At 36.6% G+C, this 22813-nt stretch overlaps 1 pseudogene across 1 annotated transcript; it reads right to left on the bottom strand.

The window, feature by feature from the left end:
- Positions 1-5442: 5442 nt before the first annotated feature.
- LOC149195516 (subtilisin-like protease SBT1.7 pseudogene) lies at positions 5443-10963 on the bottom strand (annotated as a pseudogene). The gene is made up of 2 exons (XR_016255150.1): positions 10762-10963; positions 5443-7924 (listed from the first exon to the last, which is right to left on the bottom strand). The product of XR_016255150.1 is annotated as a subtilisin-like protease SBT1.7 pseudogene (transcript).
- Positions 10964-22813: the final 11850 nt, after the last annotated feature.

Below are 22813 nucleotides of genomic sequence, written 5' to 3'. Positions count from 1 at the left end.
CCCAAGACAACCCGTCGAAGCCGCAAGAAAAGAACAACACCACGAAGTTGAAGAAGGACATAGGAAAGTGGTGTGAGTTCCATAAGAGCCCCACTCATAGCACAAGTGAGTGTTGGACCAAGTAGTTGCTGGTGGCCGAGTTGAAGGCTTCTGAATCAGATGCATGTTGTGACCCTGAGTCAGAACCTGACAAGGGGAATGACAAAGGGAATCAGATCATTGATGCGGAGCCTAGTGCCATTTTTGCCACCCCTAAGATCCAGAAGAATGAGCCTGAAGATCTAGAGGAGGGGGAGCGTCGTTTCCACTCATAGAAGTGGGCGAAGGGTTTGTCGCTGCAATTCATTATCGACAGTGGTAGCCAAAAGAACCTCATTTTAGCAGAGGTCGTGAAGTGGTTGGGCCTACCGACTACACCACACCCGAAACTGTATAATATCGGGTGACTTCACCAAGGACGAGATCTATGAGTTCGCCAGCAGTGCCGCCTTCCCTACAACATCAAACCCTTCACAGATGAGGTATTGTGTGATGTTGCACCTCTGGATGTTTGTGATGTATTATTAGGCTAGCCATACTTGTGGAGGCGACATAATATGTATGAGTTAGGGCCTTGCATTGTCATTATTTCTTTGTGTAATTCATTATATAGGATACCAGAGGTAGCCCCACCTACCGCCACCTCTTTGATCACTCCTAATAAATGCAACAAGCTCATCTCCCAGACTAAGAAATTCATTTTCTATCTAGTTCGCTCCCAAAGTAAGGGGAAGATTGTCGCCACATCCATGACCCCCGCGAAGGGTTCCTCCATGTAGCAGCAACAACAGATTGATACGGTTATGAAAGAACACAGGAACATCTTCTCCTCATCCACAAGGGTACCATTGCACTATCAGGTCAAGCATTCATTTTATCTAACTCCCAAAGCACCTCTGCCCAACGGGCTAATATATCACCGCTCCATTTTGAAAAATAACAAGTACAAGAAGCAACATGATCCTTACACCAGTACCAAGCCTGTGGGGAATAATGCTTTGCAACACAACATTCCCCCATTCCTTCGCTTGCACCGTGTGTTCAAAGTGGACCGCCATCTACCATGCTTCCCACCATTACTGGACATAACAGAGATTGCAGAACAACTCACTAGGGACCAAGTTTAGCAGATGGAGGAACTCAACACAATGGGGACCATTGCTTCCTAAGGGGGGAGGAATGATCTAGGTGGATGTTGGTGGCCACCCACCTATCCCACTTGGAGCCCCACAATTGTCTTTTTCAGTTTTCTTATTTGTAGCAAAATTTATTATTTTAGTAGTTTTTTGGGTCTTGAACTTCTGGAGCCATTTTGAGGCCCTAAACGATGTTTTTTTGGGAAATCTAGGAGCAACATGGGTCCATTGGCCAATGTTGCACTTCTCAAAATTGTAGTCCTCGAATAGATCTTTCTAGCGAGCTATTGTGTGCGTTAAACAGAGATCGTATACCAAAGTTACGACCCCGGGAAGTTGATGTACCAATTTACACAAAACGAGGCCCACCGTTTGGCATTTCATCTCCTAGGGTTAGGTTTTTGGATGTTTAGGGTCTTCCATTATTTCTCAACAATAAATAGGCCTTCGAGCCTCATTGTAACACAATTCAGAGGTATGTAGCCACCACATCTCTTCTTAGAGATAAACTACCATCGCCCTAGCTAGTTTATTTCCATTTCTGTTTGTAAGCATGTTTCAGTATTTTACAGTAATGAAATGAAGTACTATTTCTGTTGCATCTCTATATGTATGGTTATATTTGTAATTTGTTGCATTCATGTTTAAATCTGGATCAATTACATATGGAGTTTCTTTCATGTGGAGATTTAAGACAATATGATCTCGAACTGCCTCCAATATGATCCTCGTCACCTTAGCTACACACTTCTTCCATTTTGCTAGATCTTGAGCATTAGATCTTGGAGGCTTCGGGATATCTTTATCTATGAATTCCTTCATCCCATTATCGTCCAACACTGCCTCCATCATGTCCTTCCAAGAAAGATAATTCAAGCTACCCTCAAGGGCATACTCAAGTCTCAGTTCATAGAAAGACATCCTAGTAGCTCTAAAGAATTGACCGTGGAAATCCAATCCACCTACAAAGACAATTTCGAATTTTCTTCTCTACTGTGATTCCTACTCTGATAGCATGTAGAATTTCCTTGTAGATTCAAACTACTTATATAATTTTCTAAAAAAAAAGACTTGAATCTACTCTACTCATTAGTGGAAATAAATTAATCGATCGTGAAATCACAACATAAAGATGAAACAAGATTCAACACACATACTCATAATTTTATCTAGGGTAAATTGACTGCTCAAAAGTCCTTACTATTTGTATTGCATATATCAAAGAATATGGATGAATACAATATGCTCCACTCAACATTGAGCTCAACCTACACAGGTGTTTTCTATTCTTTGAGTGATTCACTGCTTTTGGCCAATACTTAGCCAAATTTCAAAGCCTCCAAGCTCCTATTTCCTTGGCTTTTCCTCCAGGAAATTAGCCCCTATTAAATAGGAATTTCCTCAATGAGAATTGCGCAATAACTTTAGGCCTTCCTTTGACTGCATGGGTGACTCGTACAATTTGGAATATTCTACAACTGATAGTACACTACCATTGAACTCCAATATCAAATGGGTAACTCAAATTTTGTGCATGCATGAGTTAATTTAGGTTGATTGGTCAATTAACTAGTTAAACATTGAAGTTGCACCCAATCACTAGACCTCCAACTAGTTCCTCCAACAGTTGAAACTAGTTTAACTAACCATAACTCAATTTAACTAAATTAAATTGCTACAACTGAAATTAACTCAACTTAGGTTCCTAAAATTTAGGAATCACTGTACACAACTCAATTTATCATTGCAACTCGAATTAACTAAGCTAACTAAGTGATAATGACTCAGTTAACTCATTTAAGTTGTCAACTCAATTTATCATTGCAACTCGAATTAACTAAGCTAACTAAGTGATAATGACTCAGTTAACTCATTCAAGTTGTCTGCTGATGTCGAATTTTGATTTTTTCCTAGTTTAATTAAGGATAAAATTAAATTAGGAATTTCTTATTGCATTTTCAACAAGGAGGGGCTTTTGGATATGCAAATCAATCCCAATTGTCCTTGGTCCCTATATTGTTGACCAAATGGAATGTCCCATCTGTGGAGGTTAACAATGTAGAGGTCTTTGCTCTTCATTATTGGTAAAAAATAATGAAGGAAAACAAAGACTATCATACTCAGTGGCATAGTTCTCTAAACAAAGCAGTGCGAGTCATGTTGATGTCTACCAGGGGAGTCATGTTGATGCCTACCAGTAACTATCCGGATATAACATATAAGTACTAAGTTCATTTAAATCTGATAATAATTGTTTGATTAAAATTTTAGACAAATTTGAATGATATTTCCCATTTATTGTTAATTTTAATTTTTTAGATAATTAAATTATCTAAATCAATATTTATACTATCATGATTTGTTCGTGGATATGAAACATTGTTCACTTATTTTACGTAGAGCTGCAGTTTAATTCAGTATAGAATTTATAACTATATTATGAAAATTATAATCATATTGATTAATAATTATAATATAATTTAATAAAAAATTAGTTTTTAATTTTAAATTTAAAAAAAAAATATTAATATTAATTTTAATTATATTTTAAATATAATATTATAAATTTAATATAATTATATTTTAATACTATATTTAAAATTAAGATAAATTTTATTTATTGATGATGAAGAATTTAGAGTTTATTGAAATTATACGGATTTAGGGTTTATATTTAGTTATATATATTATATTTTTCGGAAAAGGTTAACCAACCTGCTATCGGGCATTGAATGTCCGCTTAGCTGCAAGTTTGATAGCCATATAAAACAGAGTGAAGATGGAGTGTTCAGAAAGACACCGCCCAGTGATCAAATTTGAAGGGCAGGTCTTAATTTCATTTGGAAGGGCACATATTTAGGTCGCACTTCTATAATGAAAAGCATATAAAAAAAGAGCAATTCAATTGACAACAGTAAATTATTTTCAAATTTCTTTTTATTTTTTCACAGGAGAATGGTGGAACAACAACCCCATGGATGTTATGTATAAGGAAAGTCTGATATGAGCCGCAACTAATATATCGGATGCATTTACCATTAATGGATAAACAAGAGACCTATATTCCTGCTCCAGTTCAGATAAGGATTAATTTTGTAGGAAATTTTTGTGACCAGAACGTTCAAGCCAATATACAAGTAGCTCAATCAAATTTAAGTTTATTGCATGAATGAAAAAATTCAGTAAAATTCTAAACAGGGTTAGGATTCAACAAAGGAGTGTACAAAGGTGTATATGTTTTTGGTATCTCCTTTTTTAATATGAAAACATACCAGGAATTGGGAATCCGCAAACAAATCAAATCCAGTATGTTAGGAAGCCTGTTGAATGCGCTCCTCTCCAAGCATAAATCGTGCTTAAACCTTGCTTGACAGGGGTTTGCTGAATGATGAATCTATGCTCTTCTCCAGCTTAAATCATCGTCAAACCTTGCTTTGGGCAGCCTTCAGGCACAACCCAGTGAAATTACAGACCTAATACGCCGCTCTCAATTGAAACTACCAAATGTAATGGTATCAAAGGGAAATTGTGACATAATAATTAATAAGAACTTCTATCATATGCACAATTAGAAAAAACGACTCAAAAAGAAGCTGTTGTTTTTGAAATGGGAGCAACTCAGAAACTGCCAAATGTAATGGTATCAAAAGGTAATTGTGACATAATAATTAATAAAAACTTGCATCATATGCACAATTAGAAAAAACAACTCAAAAGGAAACTGTTGTTTTTGAAATGGGAGTTTCTAAAATGGGATTTAGGTTTTAACATGAAAAGAAATTTACAAATTCAACATTCCTAAAAATTCTAATTTCAGAAAAAATGAAATTTAAAAAAAAGGTTGACAATTTGACAGCACTTCTTAAAAAATTTTAAGATATTATTCCAATTTTTTTTTTAAATGACAAAAATCAATTTTTTAATTTTTTTTGACTGATAAAATTTTCTCCTTACTTCTCTGACGTGCCAGAGACCCTTTGAAGGGCTCTGACTTGTTCAATTTTGATCCCTGACACCGCCACATCTGTTTTATATGGCTATCGAGCTTGCAGTTAAGTGAGTATTTAATACCCAATAGCAGCCTCGTTAACCCTCGCGATATTTTTCTAAGGTGTATTGGGAACGAGGCTTCAAATTTTTTAAGTAAATGTAGTTGTAATATAGGTTTACCAAGATATATCAAATGTGGATATGTGCTACATCCTTTAACATCGTCTACTATTCATGCCGTTATAATCCATATTCATCGTCTAATAAATGCATTTTATTACGTTATATTTTACATATGATGCACACTATTTATTACAGGTAGGTCGCCATGAGAGTGACGTAGATAAACAACAATATCTAAATATCTAAGCGACCAGGCCGTCATCATCCCGGAAGCTTAATGATCGATCCACCCATATAACAGCGACCGGGCTCCGAACCGTATAGACGCCAGACGACCAAGTGATCGAACCATAAGCTCCAGAGGCAGAAGACTTCTCAACACCAAAGCTTACAGTATACAGATGTCTTTGATTCTTCTTAGTGAACACCAATGTTTTGGGCTTCACACTCACCTTCACTCCGGACGGCTCCCCAACTTGTACAGAGTAAGTTGAATTATCAGGCCCCACATTGGTGACCTTTCTTGTGAAGGTAGCAGACGCTTTACCAGAGGAGTAAAACACCACAGAAAAAGAAGGATAATTGAGATCGCCTGGCTTCGGAATTTGCTTTGGACAGGAAACCCGTGTCTTTGTCAGCACACCAATCTCGGAAGACGAATAGTTCAAGCTGCAAAGATAGTTAACATAATCTTCAGTGCCCATATCGTAGACAAGCCCCGGTTCTCGTGCTTTCTCAGGATTTACGTGGCCCGCACCCATGCCCAAAGAAGTGGCAGGGGAGCCTGGTAGCCAGGCGTCCGTTATAGGGTTCCCCTTGTTATTGGTAACATAAGCCGTGGTCATGAGAGCAGACTTGACAGCAGCCGGGCTCCAATCTGGATGCGCGGCTTTCAGCAGAGCAGCCAATCCACTGACATGGGGACAGGACATGGAAGTGCCAGAGTCGAGATTGAATTTTGTTCTTCGTTTATCAGAGGGCAGCCCTGAGGGGCTCAAGTTGAGGGGCCAAGCTGCTAGAATGTTGAGCCCCGGGGCGATTACATCGGGCTTCAGAATGTCTGGGCTTACGGAATTCGGACCACGCGACGAAAAGGAGCTCAAAATTGGCGCCTCTTCTCTGTGGTAAGTGGTGCCATAGAAAACAATTGTTCCCAATGGGCTAAGGCTTGTGTTTGAATTCAAGTAATCTCTGATTGCCTTGGCGGCCTTGTTACCGACATACGTAGCGGGCAAAACGTGCGCGTCGGCTATGAGTTCTTCTCCGCCTCCGTCGGGAGTGAGTAGTATCATGCCAATTCCTCCGGCCATGGCCACCACTTGCCCCTTTTCGGTTCTACCTGTGACTCCTTGTTCGCAGACCACGATTTTCCGTCGGACCATCTCGGGTTCCAGAGAGCCATCCGAACAGAAATCTCCGTACACGAGTGCCAAATTGGGTTTGGTTCCGAGAGGCTTTCCTGTGTAGAGAGATGCGCCACGGTAGGCGCGACCGTTTCCCAACACGACAATCGCGGGAAAACTTCGGTCCACGGAACTCGCCCCCACCGTCATTATCCACGGCGCCTCGTTGGACAACGATGAAGAAATAGGCCCCGTATTCCCCGCAGAGCAAGAAACGAAAACCCCCTTGGCCATCGCACCGAATGCCCCTACCGCTATGCTGTCTGCATAAAACGGAGTGCCGTGCGGGCCTCCTCCAATGGATATAGATAAGACGTCCACTCCATCCGACACCGCTGTGTCCATTGCCGCCATGATGTCGGAGTCGGAGCAACCTTGAGACCAGCAGACCTTATACACCGCCACTCGTGCTCCGGGTGCCATACCCGTGGCCGTGCCCTTGGCATAACCCAGAACGTCGGCGCCCGGCATTACGTTGCCTGCCGCTGTGGACGCAGTGTGGGTCCCATGCCCATCCGAGTCCCGCGGGGATCTATATTCCACCGTTTCATCTATCTGGCCGGTGTTCGACTCGTATCCTTCGTAGAAGAAGCGGGCGCCGATGAGTTTGTTGTTGCAGTTGGAGGCGTTGAAGGCTTTACCAGCCTCACAATGCCCCTTCCACTTGGAGGGCACCGGCGACTGGGTTTTATGATCCGCAAAGCTGGGGTGCTCAGGCCACACTCCGGTGTCGAGAACGCCTATTATTACATTCGTAGCGTAGCCCGTGGACTCAGACCAGAGGCCTTGCCCTCTTTTCAAGCCCAGGAATTGGGGAGTATACGTTGTGTGGAGCTTCAGAAGTTTGTCTGGATAAGCTCCCATGCAGCTCTCCATGGCTTTGATTGCGGCCACCTGATTGCCGCTCAACTTCGCTGCGAATCCAGTGAGAACAGTATCGTATGTGTACAATATACTCGATTCTACCAATTCTTCCTCATTTAATTGTCCGGCTTTCACAACTGCATCACGAATGAACGATGCATACCAGGTTGCAGGATTCATAGAATCGGGTATTTGAACCTTCATTGGGTTCATGTGAACTATGTACGTCTGGAGCTCTCCGGCGGCTTCTTTGGGATAAATTGCATTAACGTTGCTCGCTGTTGCGATGATGAAGGCTACGAAGACCAGGATCCTTCCCGTGTCTTCCATTATTTTTTACGCGTAGTTCTTGAATATCCGTGATCAAATCTGGCAAGAAAGTCTTTTATTAGTTTCTAACGACGATATGCGTATCATCAACTGTGGAAAGTTATCATGCCGCAAATTTCAACCACAGTTAACAATTTCGAATTCAAAATTGGATTCGGGTACGATTTTACGCCCGAAAAGTTCTTTAAAATTTAATGTGAAAAAAAAAATCCCACGTCATCTTATATATTTAAAAAAAAAACACACACAAAGAAAAATGATGAATTCTTTATATCAGAATTCTTCAAACATTGATATAGGATTTTTTTTTGGGTTTAAAATAGTTAAAAAATAATGAAAAAATATTTAAACATATAATTTTTTTGGTTTAAAATAGTTAAAAAATAATGAAAAATATAATGTATCACATTTATTGAGCCGAAAGCTTATTTTACAGCTTAGTATGTCTTTTTTTAATTTGGTTAAAATTATGAGAAGTATGTCTGTGGAGGATTGACACTTGTCTAAATAGAAAAGTTATATCAATTATATTAAAAAAGAAAAAAATATATACTATGCATATTTAATTAGTTATCCATATATAACCTAATATAATTTAAGGTAAAATACATATAATCTAATATAATTTCATAATAATAATAATAATAATAATATCCATTTTTAAGGTCACAGCCAAGCCAGACACCAAATTGGTGTATGAGACCCCCTTGTTTATGGGACAAGGGACCCACCTCCGCGCAGCGATTTCACTGCTAAGTCTACGAAGGCATACATACTCTACCCCCCTCTGGTTTTGAACCTGTGACCTCTCAGGAAGAAACACATGCTCTTAACCATTAGGCCCACTCATGTAAAATAATTAAAAAAAATATGTAAACAAGATTTAAATTTTAACAAGTTATTTAAATAAATTATTTAAAATTTGCAGTTAAATAAATTTGATCCCTCTTAGTTTATGTCAGATCTATTCTTTCACTCTCAGCTTATGTTAGATCCATTCTTGAGATAAATCTATACTAATTAATATTATAGAATGAGAAAATATGAAAACAAAATTAATAATATTAATAACAAAAATTCAAAACTACAATTTAATGTAAAGAATTCAAAATCAAAATTTAATGTAAAGAATAAGATTTATAGATATCAAAAATAAATTCCAAATTATATTCCTATAACAAAAAAATTATTTAAGATAATATTAAGGCCATCTACTAATGTTAAAATCATCTATCTACTTATTAGATTTAAATATATTTAACAATAATAAGGTTGGAATCCACAAATTAACTATTTTTATAATGAACCATAGAAAATGAAACTGGGTAATAAAATCTTACACCATAGTTCATTGCAAGCATACACATTGTACTGGTTCCAAAATTTTGTTTATTATCGTCCATTGAAAATGGCTAATCAAATCCCACACCATGTTCACTGTTTCGCACCCTTTCATAGTAGATTTCTTTTTTTGACAACTATTGATAAACACTCAGAATATTGATAAACTACTGAAACGTTATATGTGTCGGCTGAAAATAAAATTCATATAATTTAATATAGTTTCATGTAAAATAATTATAAGTAAAAAGAATATATAAACAAGATGTATATTTTAACAAGTTATTTAAATAAATTATTTAAAATTTGTAAAATAATTATAAGTAAAAAGAATATATAAACAAGATGTATATTTTAACAAGTTATTTAAATAAATTATTTAAAATTTGTAGTTAAATAAATTTGATCTCTCTAGGTTTATGTCAGACCTATTCTTTCTCTCTCAGTTTATGTCAGATCTATTCTTTCACTCTCAACTTATCTTAGATCCATTCTTGAGATAGATCTACGCTGATTAATATTATGAATAAGAAAATGTGAAAAAAAAAAAGTAATAATATTAATAACAAAAATTCAAAACTAGAATTTAATGTGAAGAATTCAAAATCAAAATTTAATGTAAAGAATAAGATTTATGAATATCAAAAATAAATTCCAAATAATATTCATATAACAAATTTTTTATTTAAACCCAAATGATATTAAGGTCATCTACTAATATCAAAACCATCTATCTAGTTATTAGATTTAAATATATTTAACAATAATAAAATTGGAATAGAAAAATTAACTCTTTTTATAATGATCCATTGAAAATGAAACTGGCTAATAAAATCTTACAGCATAGTTCACTGTAAACATACACATTGTACTGGTTCCAAAATTGTGTTTATTATCGTCCATTAAAATTGAAAGTGGCTAATCAAATCCTACACCATTAAAAATGTTTTTGCAAAAAAAGCAGAGAATATACTCTAGTGTTTTTATTTCTTTCTTTCTTGACAACTCTGGATAAACACTCAGAATATTGATAAACTACTGAAACATTATGTGTCGCCGGAAAATAAATTTCGTGGAATAGTACCCTTTTGCAAAGAGCTGCTCGATACAACTCGGTAGGGAAGAAATTGTCATTCAATCTGGGTGGGTAATAATAATAAGCAATCTGGGTATGGAAGAAATTGTCATTCAATCTGGGTGGGTAATAATAATAAGCAATCTGGGTATGGAAGAAATTGTCATTCAATCTGGGTGGGTAATAATAATAAGCAATCTGGGTATGGAGGAAATTGTCATTCTGGGTAAACAATAATAAGCAATTCCCCTAAATTATTCCTAGATATTTATTTCTTCATATCTATCAAATATCAAGTATAAATGAAATTTCTAAGTTTTTTTTGGTGGGTTGAGGATTTGATTCCTTGGACTATATCTAAGATCAATATATACGCTAGTTTTATATTTCTTGACAACTATTGATAAACACTCAGAATATTGATAAACTACTGAAACGTTACGTCTCGCCTGAATAGTACCTTTTGAAGGGTTGTAGTGAGCGGAGCGGAGAAATAAGTGGAGATGGTACTCGGCTCCACGGAAAGAGAAAGACGTGCGTGGGCAGGCATGAAGAGACCAGGGCAGTGACGAATCTTTATACACAGAAGGCGCTGGTAAAATCGGCGTAAATTCCCTGTGGTAAGTCGTGATTGTTATTTCATGGGTCCGAGATATTAAACAAATCATTTATTGAAACAGGCATGAAGAGTCGAGGGCAGTGAAGAATCTTTATACACAGATGGTAAGTCGTGCTTGTGATGGTAAACAAATCATTTATTGAAACGTGACGATAAGACCTGGGCCCTCTCTGCCTTGCCTATTAAACAAATTTGTGGCTTCAAACAGAGATTACCTGGTTCTTGATTTGACATAAACTTACTCTTTTGAAACAACAAACTTACAAAGGAATCATTAAGGGACCCTACGCAACCACTTCATCATCCTGATGATGTCATTTCAAATGCAATGTTCACTTCTCTTGTAGACTGCCTCTGTAACGAGTGGAAACATTTCCAAATTCAAAATATGGAATTATTTATTTATTTCAATATTTATAAAGATTCAATACTTATTTATTTCTTTTTTCAGATAGAGGAGATATATTTATTTAGTTTTTTTTTTTTAATATTTTAAAAATGGTTGTCATTGAAAGTTGGGTAAATTAATTATAATTAAAAAATTAAAATTTAAAACAATTAAAATTTTGAAATGGTTTAGGTAATTATGGGTTAAAATTTCTTATTTTATTATTTAAAAAAATTACAATAACTAAAAAATTAATCTAAACCTAATTATAATTATCTTACAAATAAAGAAATTTGGCCTAAGATGGAAGGAGAATTGGGTCTCCATGACTCTTATATTCTGAATCAAATAATGGGTGCTAAACTTTTGTGGCACTGGATAAGAGGAGAACTCGATCTTTGGAAACAAATCTGGACGCATAAATATGACTTGTCAACTCAGACTAAAGATATCCTCAGATATCGGGACCCTCCCAAAGGATCAACAATATGGAACATGGCGTTCCAGAACAGAGACCTCATCCACCAACATGTCTTCTAGGGGATCAGAAATGGGAAAAAAACTTTGTTCTTCAACAAAGTTTGACAACACTCCCATCAAGGCAATTAAATGCAAAGGGCCTTGGGGTTCAAACCCACCACCCTCCACATGCTCGAGGCAATAGGTACGATGGCTCCATGCATGCAAGAGGTTAATACTCTCGCAGGATGTGGCAACAACTTTGTGTCTTGGGTCTAGCATTGTGTCAAGTGCTCTGCGAGAATTTGTGGTAGGTTTTTTGTCCAAGGGAAAGAAGTGTGGAAGGGTGACGCCGAGTCCAGAGAAATGACACGACTCCAGGTGAGGCAGTGGGCTAATCTACTCCTGGTGAGGGTAAACTGGTATGTGACCTATTTATTCTCTTCCTCCTCCATGCATCAACTTATCTGGTTATGGGAATTGGGTTTGCATGGGGTCAACTTGTCTGACATTGTGAGAAAGAGGGGTTTTAGGAAGTTGTCGGTGCTTGTATCCTTGATGCAGTATGTCCTGTTGACCGGCATGGTCTCTGTGTCTGTTCGGTTCGAAATTATTCTTTCTCGGATGGGGTTATATGGGATTTATGCCTCTATGGTTGGCCCTTGGGACCTTCTTCTTCTAGATTGGTTTGATAATCCTCGGGCTCAAATGGGTTGTCAGCAACTATGTCTCTGGTCTTAGTTTTAATGTATTTCTTGGGGATGGGTTGAAGCTTTTCTTCCTGCATGCCTATTGGCCTCAGAACCATAAGTGTTTCTCTATCTATCCTGCCAATTCTCATGCCCTCTGCCTCTATGGAAGTCCTTGCGGGGTTAGATACAAGGGTCTGCGACACTCTGGGTATGGCAACTGCACTTATGGTGTAAGTCTCGTTGGTATCTTAAATTCTTCTTCTGAATACTATGATAATTGGCTCTGGTTTGTGGAAGCTGAGCCTCTGTTTGGGTTGGAAGGCAAGGATGGGGTGCATGAGAAAAGACTGGAGAAAGTTCATCGAATTTTGTCATGGAAATTACCGTTTCATGCTTCTCTCATGGTAAGTGTGCGGGGTAGTAGGGTCACCTGGAAGCGAAAATATTTTTGGCTAGGGCCACCACCTGTACAAGTAATTCATCATACCTACCTTTTCATTGCGCATTGTGAGTTCGTGGAAATGGCTCAGGTTATGTCTACTAGAGTCCGTGGCAAGAGAACCTGGGTGACTGTGAAGGAAGAGCAGTCCAACTCTTCTGGGAGGAAAACGAGAGGCCACAAACCAGCCACCAACATCATATAAATGATGCGGCCACAACATACCATGAAGGGACAAGAGAAGAAATTAGGCAGTTAATTGAGGAGTGGTAAGCTGATTTGAACTGACAGGATGGCTCTATGGACATTGAGGTGGAGGATTGGTGGGCTATGGTGCTAGATCATAGGCACACCTATTGTCGCGTTACCCAATTTAAATAGACATTGTACCTGTACTGGTCCATGAAAAGTATCCTGGGAAATGCCTTGGAGCAAATCTTTGTGAATATGGCAACAACGATGCAGGACTATAAGCAAAACTTCTAGAAACTACAGTTTTGGCTACAAAAACAAGATGGATGCCTTCGTCGAATCGAGGATCACCTCCCCTACCTTCTCTCACAGATAGTGTTGTCGGTTCCAATGTTAAGGATCTAGCTCTAGTAGAGTCTGCGTCTGTTGAGGAGTAATTTGCTAGATGGTTTCAGTTTTTTATTTTTTTTACAGAAACAGGTAGTGGATATATTAGATACTTGGCTTTAATGCCAAAAATCGGATTACAAAAGGTGAGTCTAATTTCACAAGTACTGCATAACCATGCAAGGCCATGGAATTTATGCTTAGCTCACATCTCTTTTTGGCTGCTACTATGAGGTCAATTTTAGAGATTCTACCAAGTTTATGAATACATACGAACTGGTTTATCAAAAAGCGGTAAAACATGGAAGCTATCTAAATTAAGGAATTGGTTCCCATGTTTCTTGTTCGCCTCTGAGTAAAGCTTCGGCCATAAGGAGGGCTTCTTTGTTGGCTTCAATGTCTGCCTCCTTATTATTAGCTCTCAACACATGGTAGAAATTCAAATTCTGGAAAGAGTCTCCAAGGTCTGTTATTCTGAAGATCAGCCTTGCAAGCCTTAGATCCGTTGGCTTAGAATGTGTCACCATAGCGTTGATGATGACCTGAGAGTCCCCAAATACATTAGCCTCCCTGATGTTCAACACTTTCAACAACTTGAGCCCTTGGAAAAGAGCCAAAGCCTCAACTTGAATGCTAGAAGTAATGCCCAAACCCCAGGCGAAACTGTGTATCCTTATGCCATCTGGGTTCAATATGACGCCTCCTGCGCCAACTCTTCTAGGATTGGCCTTTGCAGCCCCATCAAAAAAGAGAGAGTATCTCTGCTGTTTTGTATTCCAATCCTGGAATTCTTTTGTTGAAACTCTTATTTGCCAATCTTTGGGGAGGGTGATACTATTTGCAATATTTTGGAACTGAAGATCGAGAGAGGAGCCCCAATTTATATCTTGCTGGCTGAGATTTAAATCGTCTTTATGGTCTCTCAGACACTCTTTTAGCTGGCATTTAATCTTAACTACCACAAGCTTGGCATCTTGTTCGTAGTTTCTGAAAATTCTTTTATTTCGCTCAAGCCAAACCTGCCAACAAATTATTTTAGGAAGAGTAGACCAAGCAGCTCTGATAATTTTGTTTTTTGGGGGAGGTCCAGGATACCTTTGCAGCCATTTAGCAAAAAGTTCGGGAATGGAGGAAGGCAATGTGAAGCTGGAACTCAAAGTTCCCAACAATTCTGTCCAAATCTGCAAAGTGAAGGTGCATTCAAGCATCAGATGAATGACGCTTTCCTGATTTACCTTACAAAGGCTGCACCTTGAAGGACCGTGGAAACCACGCTTCTGAAGATTTTCATCAGTCAAGATTTTGGAGTGACATAGCAGCCAGTTGAAGAAATCAATTTTAGGCAAGGAGGGATAATGCCAAATCCCTTTCCACGGCTTAGGGTTCGTGGCCACGTGAGGGCGCTCACACAGCTTGGCGTAACCTTGAGCAACGGTGTATCCACTAGCCAGTGTACCCCATCCTCTTGAGTCTCGTTTTCGATCCAGCGATGGAGCTAATCCGTGGAGCTTGGAAAGCAGGATCTCATGCTCCATAGATAAATCTGGGGCCTTTTGGAGATTCCAACTAGCCCAGCGTGAATTTTGTCGAATTGAAATGTCCCACAAAGTATGCATTCTAGCCTCATTCATCCATCTACACAACGCTTGAAGCGAACGACAATCTCCCAACGACTCATTGTTCAATATTTTGTCTGTCCAAAGATTGATCCTTTTTCCATTACCGGGAACCCAAAAGGCATGAGCGTTGATGAGAGAGCAGGCTCTGTTGCAAAGCTTCAGAAAGGGCGTATTTGGATGTGTCCTAGGGTGATCTAGGCAGCAAAAACACTGGCCTTTGAAATATTTTTTCCAAAGAGCTAGTTGCGCCCAGCAAGGATTAGGAGCGATAATTCTCCAAATTAATTTAGCTCCCATTGCAATATTATGATAGCCAAGGTTTTTGAAATTTAAGCCTCCTTCCAATAGCAGTTTGGAGATGGATTCCCAGCTAACATAGTTTCAGTTTTTTATTATTATATATGCGGATAGCTTTTAATTTCCAGAATGTTGTTTTTTATGTTCATAGGAAAATAGAATTTGGGAAAGGCAAAGACATACAAACTAATATAGCTTGGGTAGAAAGACTAATTATTTTCTGCTACTGGATGACTTATCATGCTGTGAGGTGGCCAAGAGACTTGGTTTCCCTTTGGACAAGTTAAGGCCACCTAACTATTCATATGTGGATGTAACTTGCTTATATTTTAATGAAAATGGAAGGAGCTACCAAGCTTATAAAAATAAAATAAAAAAACAAAAAAAATCATATTCTAATTATATTTATCATATACTAATTTGATAAATATTTATTATATCAATTATATTCCTTATTTCATTTTTATAATTTTTAAATAATATTAATATCAATATTTATTATATAAATTATATTTAGTATATAATTTTTATAATTTATATATATAAACTATTCAAATTCAAATTATTGTGATGAAAATTATTGTTTAGAATTTTATATTTAAAAAATAAATAAAAAATAGATTGGTTTAATATTGCATGAATTGAAATTTTGTTGGGTGGAAGAACATGAAGGATTAGGTAGCATTTATAAACATCTTTGCATCAAACTAAATCGTGTACCTTCTATCAATCCAACCATTCCAGTCATTATTGATATTTTCATGTCATCTTCTTGATCGTTTTTGTTAACTTTTTTTACTTCATTTGGAATTTACCAATGACATAATGTATTGCATAAGGATACTAACTTTTTTAGGAGGTGTGGTTTTCAATCTGACAAACTAACCCAAAAGGATTTTTGATATTATGTTATCTAATATCTAACTAACCCAAACAGATTTTGATATTATGTAATCTGATATCTAACTAACCCAAAAGGATTTTGATATTATTTCTAATTACAATTTCCCAATAACTATTAAAAATCACAATTTATTTAAAATATTTTCTATTAAATATTAATGAAAAAGTATTTAAAAATATGTACTTTACTTTCACATAATTAATTAAGTGTATAAATATATTATATTATTACCAAATTATTAAATAAAATAGTTAATAAAATATTTTTTTTATAAAATAATATATATATATATATATATATGAAAAGATAAGATGGTAATTTCTATTAAAAAAGGAATGGAAATGATATTTCCAATATTGCACTTGTTTTTCAAAATAATTTTGGTATTTTATTTAGTTTAAAATTTGAATCCATGTTTCCCATGGAGTATAGAATAGAGAGTTGATGGGATATACTCTTAAGGCACCATGTGATGTGAAGGTTACCAGTTCAAAAGTCCGTGGGAAAAAATCCAAGCATGTTAAGGTTCAGTGGCATAGGCTAGATGCGATCTCCTGGTGATTTTGACGATTTAGATGCCCGCGGGTTGATTTTGATGACTTAGATGCCCCTGGGTTGCGATTTCTCAAGCCAGGGGCATCTAAAGAGAAAAACTCTTAAAATAATTCATTACGCGCCTGAATTGTGTTTTATATTTATGTATCCATGAGTTTTGTATTGTTTTGTCTAGACAAAAAGTCCCATCTACTAGATTGGAACATTTGGTATGAAGTTGCTCTGGGCACACTCAAGGTCTTCTTTACCTTCGTGAGGGTTGTCAAAGATGTATTAGTCATAGAGATATCAAATCATCCAACATTTTACTCACTGAAAATTTTGACCCATAGGTAAACTATGTCTCATAGAGGCCTCCATATTCTATGTGTAAAGACTAACTGATAACATAATCTTCAGGGTTGGATATGTCATTACCACTAATTTGATCATGTATCATTGAAATATTTCATGCATCAAGGAATAATCTATGAGTAAGGGCTAACTGAAAGCAAAATCTGCGGGATTGGGTATGTCATTATTGCTAATTTGAGCATGTATCATTAAAATATTTAATACATTAAGGCACAGTTTAATAGGAACTTATTATAATTATATCTTCTTAGTAAGTTGACCCGTTCCTAAATTCTTAGGACATTTGTTCCTTGAGACCATTTCAAAGTTCTTTGATAAAACCATGATATATATAATACCATAGTCTAAGCGCTATTTAAATGTCGTTATGAAAATCCCTGATATAAATTATGATACTCATGAGCTTGTACAAATATCTTTCCATGGTGGGGAAAAGTAGTGTTGAAGGAAAAATTAAGATAATTAAGTTTGGATTTTAGTGCATTTTCAAATGTGTGTCCAAGTTTCATGTCATTATGGGAAAAAAGTAGTAATTTGGATTGAAAAATTAAGATAATTATGGTTTAATATTACTACATTTTCAAATTTATGCCCCAAAGCATAAAAATAATCTTGAAAAATAATACAATATTCAAAAGGAATTGTCAAGGAACGTTATCGAGAAGAAACCATGTTTTCCACAACGAAGCATAGCCATCGTTAATCATTCAAATGTGTCAAATTAAGATTTCCATAGAATGTAAAGCATACATGAGGAAATCTGACTTTGATAAGAATCATTAATTCTTCTTGGACCTGTACCTACTAAAAGACCGACACACAGATACATCACACTCCAATAAAACATTCAAACCCACTCGAATAATTTTCATGTAATTTTCACAAGGATTAAAGGCTAGATTAAACCCACATTTGTATCTTTGAGTGTCATTATATTGCCTCAATTGGTGAAGTCGATGCGTCCTTTCCTCTTTGAAACTAAGGCTCTGTCCATGTTTCTATAGGTAATATTGACCTAGATTTCCACTCCATTGCCCTAATTATTTACTCTTAAGTGCCCTACACTTTGGAATGTATAGCATACAAAGATCCTACGTTGGTCAATGATTGGATGTAGGGTTCAATCTCTTCATGATAATTTTCATCTGGTAAAGTTAACAAAAGATTTTACAACGATCACATTTTCAGAAAATTTAACCATGAAGTTGATCAGTTTTCCAAGCAAACTTTTTCTAGGGATATAGGTTCATTACTCAACGGAGTTAGCAGGGGTGTAGAAAAGGAATATCTCCCTCCTAGATTCATTGACTTGTAAAGGCATTTCTAGTAGAGGAAAGTCTGTGATTGCTGGCGATTTTGCTCATAGGATAACACATCTTACGTATAGATAATGATTTGAAATACCATATATGTTAAATATAGATAATGATTTGGAATATTTGTTTTGAGGGCCTCAATTCCCTACTTTTACGGCAGAACCGAAATTCAAAAGAAGACAAATTCCTTTGAAAAATAAAACATGAGATGCCATTCATGATGGGGAAACTAGTATGCAGGTTCATCTAGGATTGTGAAGTCCAGATTTCTCATTTTTCGTACTTGTAGGGTTATCGGATCCCTTGCATGTAAGAGCAGCTAAATATGAAGGTTTCAACCAAAAGACGTGAGAATCCTAGCACTGCATGCAGGATTTCTTAGATGATGCCAAGGAAAAATGATTTGGAGGATTTAGTTTCTAATCACTCCAAGCTGCATTGATCAATTTGATTTGTTGTCCTTTGACCATGAGGTAAAACGAATACTAAAAGTGATGGCCCTCGAGTCCGGCCAGTGGTTGGTATTCATTTAGAATTTTGATGATCCTTTGCTTACATGTTTATAGTTATTCGGGCATGGATTTAGAGCTAGATGGTTTAAGACCTATATGAAGATTCAAAAGGAGCTATAATTTATTGTCTATTGATGAAGGTACCCATTTTGTAGCCGTATATGATAATGATCCAAACTTATGTAGGAATGCAAAAAATACAGTTATACACATAAACACAAATATGTACCATAAATAAAACTTCATTTCATTAATATAAAAGAATTGAAATATGTTTACATACAGAAATGGAAATAAACTAGCTCGAGTGATAGTAGCTTATCTCTAAGAAGAGATGTGGGGGCTACATGCCTTTGAACTGTGTTACAATGAGGCTCAATGGCCTTTTTATTATTTCACAACAAAGGAAAACCCTAAAAAGCTAAAACCGTAACCCTAGGAAATGGAACACCAAGAGTTAGTGGGCCCCGTTGAGGTTAGTTGGCCAACCAACATCCCAGGGTCGTAACTTGGTCATATTATCTTTGTTTGGTGCATAAAATACCTCGCTGGAAATATCTCTCCGAGTACTACAAGATTTTCTAGATTTGATTCTTCCTGTGTCATCCATTATTTTTCATTGGATTACATTACACGTTCTTTAATATCCGTGATCATGATTTGCTTACCCAAAATTAATCCTTTGATCTCACAACTTACTATAGGAACATTTAGTATCTAATCATTCTTGATGCCTAAAATATTATACAACTAATAGATTTTAATTTGTAAATATCATGAGTAAGATACATGAAAACACATATTCTCCTTTTCCATGGATTCGATCACTAACATCTCATGATTGTATGAGAATCTTCACTCCATGAGTAATCCCACAAGCTTAGTGTTGGCCTATATTATGAATATTAACCATTAGATCATCATTATAGAGTTTAAAATAACATAATTAACATAACATTCATCGTGTATTTTTCCAAATAGTTGACATGCAACATTTCTTCCCGAGCACTCAAACCTTATTACATAACAATTCTTGTCTTGAAACCAATAACTTTAATAGCTCCAATATTGAAACTCAAAGTTATGACACCACTAAATCTTGTACCCAACCCATTATATACTCATTCAAACCATGATATCTAGAATCTATATCCAAAAACTAAAGTAAGACCTTTATCTACATAAAACTGATGTCCCTCCAAAGGATATGATAAATATGAAACTTATTTTTTGACGAGACCCAAAAATCAAATATCTATGGGAAAACTTGTAAGAAAACATGGGAATGAAAGGTTATTACTTTCAAAGGACAAAGGGCAAGCTCAAATCACCTAGCAACCCCATTTTCTCTTCACCTCTTATGGTATCATAGTGCCATTGTTACTTCCATAAGAAAGCATTTTGGAGGATATTATATTATTAGGAATTTTTACTCTTCGTGTATGCTTATACAAAAATCATGAGCATATCATAGAAAATATCCCAACCACATTATAAACATAGCCTTCCACTTGTATCCATATGCATTCACTAGTTAGACTTTGCCTCGAGCTCCACATTAGGAATGTGTACAATGTAAAATGAGATCATTACAAATCAACCCAAATAACTTGACTTCTATCTGACAAACCACATCATATACTTAATATGTAATTATTACATATAATGTGTGACTTTAGTTATTTGTTTGTTGAGGATGCAAAAATGTAGAGGCATGATGAAGTCATAGGAGGTTTCGGGTTTGAGGTAGCCTATTGTGAGGGGTCTCTATTGTGGGTGATTTTTTTTCTCAAATATGACTCTAGGTGCCTTGGAACCGACACAGAAGGAGGCTTGATGTTTTCATTTTGGGTATGGGTTAGTCAAAGTTTAGATTCCATGGATATGCTCCCTTGTTCCTCCACTTTTCATATTATATGCAATATGTATCATTTGGAATGTACTGCATTTTTTATCCTTAGTGATATGAGGCCCATGTTATTGTTGGGGTCGACCAAACCTTATGAAATACCTTCATTTGCAGTTCTACCTCCCCATGATTTTGTGTAGCCTTGGTGTTTTCTGCACCAGGGAATCCCTTTTACTCTGCACCTTTCAAATGTTACCAATTTAAAAAGAAAAGGCAATAAACTTTCACATTTCATCAAGAACATCGGGGGTAAATCTATTATTGTATGGCTAAAACCCCTAGACTTGGTTTTATCCCTTAAAAGGAACATTGAAGAGAAATGGAGCATACCCATAAAATTCCAATGTCTCCAATATGAGGGAAAAGTGGTCCACGACTTCTCCTTTCTCAAAGAAACCATTTATTTAGAAATTCAAAAATAATATTGAACTCGAGACTATGAGGATGTGCTCCTAGTACCAAGATATCAAATGGAACAATTGTAACATTCAAAGAAGTAGTCCAAGGAGTGTAGAATTCCTTATAGATTCAAACTACTTATGTAATTTGCCAAAACAAAAGACTTGAATCTATTCTACTCATCAGCGGAAAGCAATTAATCAATCGTAAAATCACAACATAAACATGAGACAAGATTCAACACACATACTCAGAATTTTATCCAAGGGAAAGAAACTACTCAAAACCCCTTACTATCCGTATTGCATTAATCAAAGAATATGGATGAATATAATATGCACTGCCCAACCTTGAGCTCAACCTGTACAAGTATTTTCTATCCTCTGTCTGACTAATTGCCTTTGGCCAATACTTAGCTAAATTTTGAAGCCTTCAAGCTCCTATATCCTTGCATTGTTCCTCTAGGAAATTATCCCCTATTAAATAGGAATTTCCTCAATGAGAATTGTGCAATACCTTTAGGCATTCCTTTGACTGCATGCATGACCTGTACAATTTGAAATATTCTACAACTAATAGTACACTACCCTTGAACTCAAATCTTAACTAGGTAACTCGAATTTTGTGCATGCATGAGTTAATTTAGGTCTTTCTCCTCCAAGACGCTGAAGAAATCTCTATTCCCCATCATGTAAAACGAGGCACCATTATCTAGATACCACATGATTCCCATTAATGTGCTTGTCATGCATGCAATGGGAGTAAAATCAAGCTTGAATTATGAAGCCAAAGCTTCACCGATTCCTGCTACTGCAAGTTACTTCTTCCTTTCCATCTTGAGTGGACACTTCGTGGCATAGTGCCTAAATTCATGACAGTGAAAACACTTGATTTTCAACAAGTCTTTATTCTTTCCCTCTTGGCAGGAATCAACCTCTCCTTGGGAATTCTTCCCCTTGGCCTTCATTCCTTTGAAGACTAATACAAAGTCCTCTTCCTCTTCTTTGGATGAGGCCCCGTCTCTGTTGTTCCACCTTATTTCTTCCTACACTAGATAGGACCATAACCACTCCCATTGTGGTAGTTTCTCTCTACCATTTCCTGAATCTTGATAATTGTGCTAGCTCTTGGGAAGACCCAACAAAGCTAGAGCTACCAAATATTCTTCAGGTGCAGTAACTTCGACCCTGCCAAGTTCATCACAAAACTGTGTAAACTTGTTCAGATACTGCAGAATTGTGTCATTATTTTGCATATTTATGCTTCGAAGCTTGTCCTTGAGTGCCAGCTTCGTGTGGTCACTCATGTTTTGGATTAGATCTGTCAATGCTTCCCACATTACATATGGAGTCTCTTTCACGTGGAGATTTGAGACAGTATGATCTCGAACTGCCCCCAATATGATCCTCGTCGCCTTAGATACACACTTCTTCCATTTTGCTAGATCTTGAGCATTAGATGTTGGAGGCTT

The sequence above is a fragment of the Pinus tabuliformis genome, chromosome 2_2 (assembly GCF_031772625.1).
Source record: "Pinus tabuliformis cultivar Carrire ecotype Pingquan chromosome 2_2, CPIR1, whole genome shotgun sequence".
Lineage (NCBI taxonomy): Eukaryota > Viridiplantae > Streptophyta > Pinopsida > Pinales > Pinaceae > Pinus > Pinus tabuliformis.
This window is presented reverse-complemented; position numbering and strand designations above follow the sequence as displayed.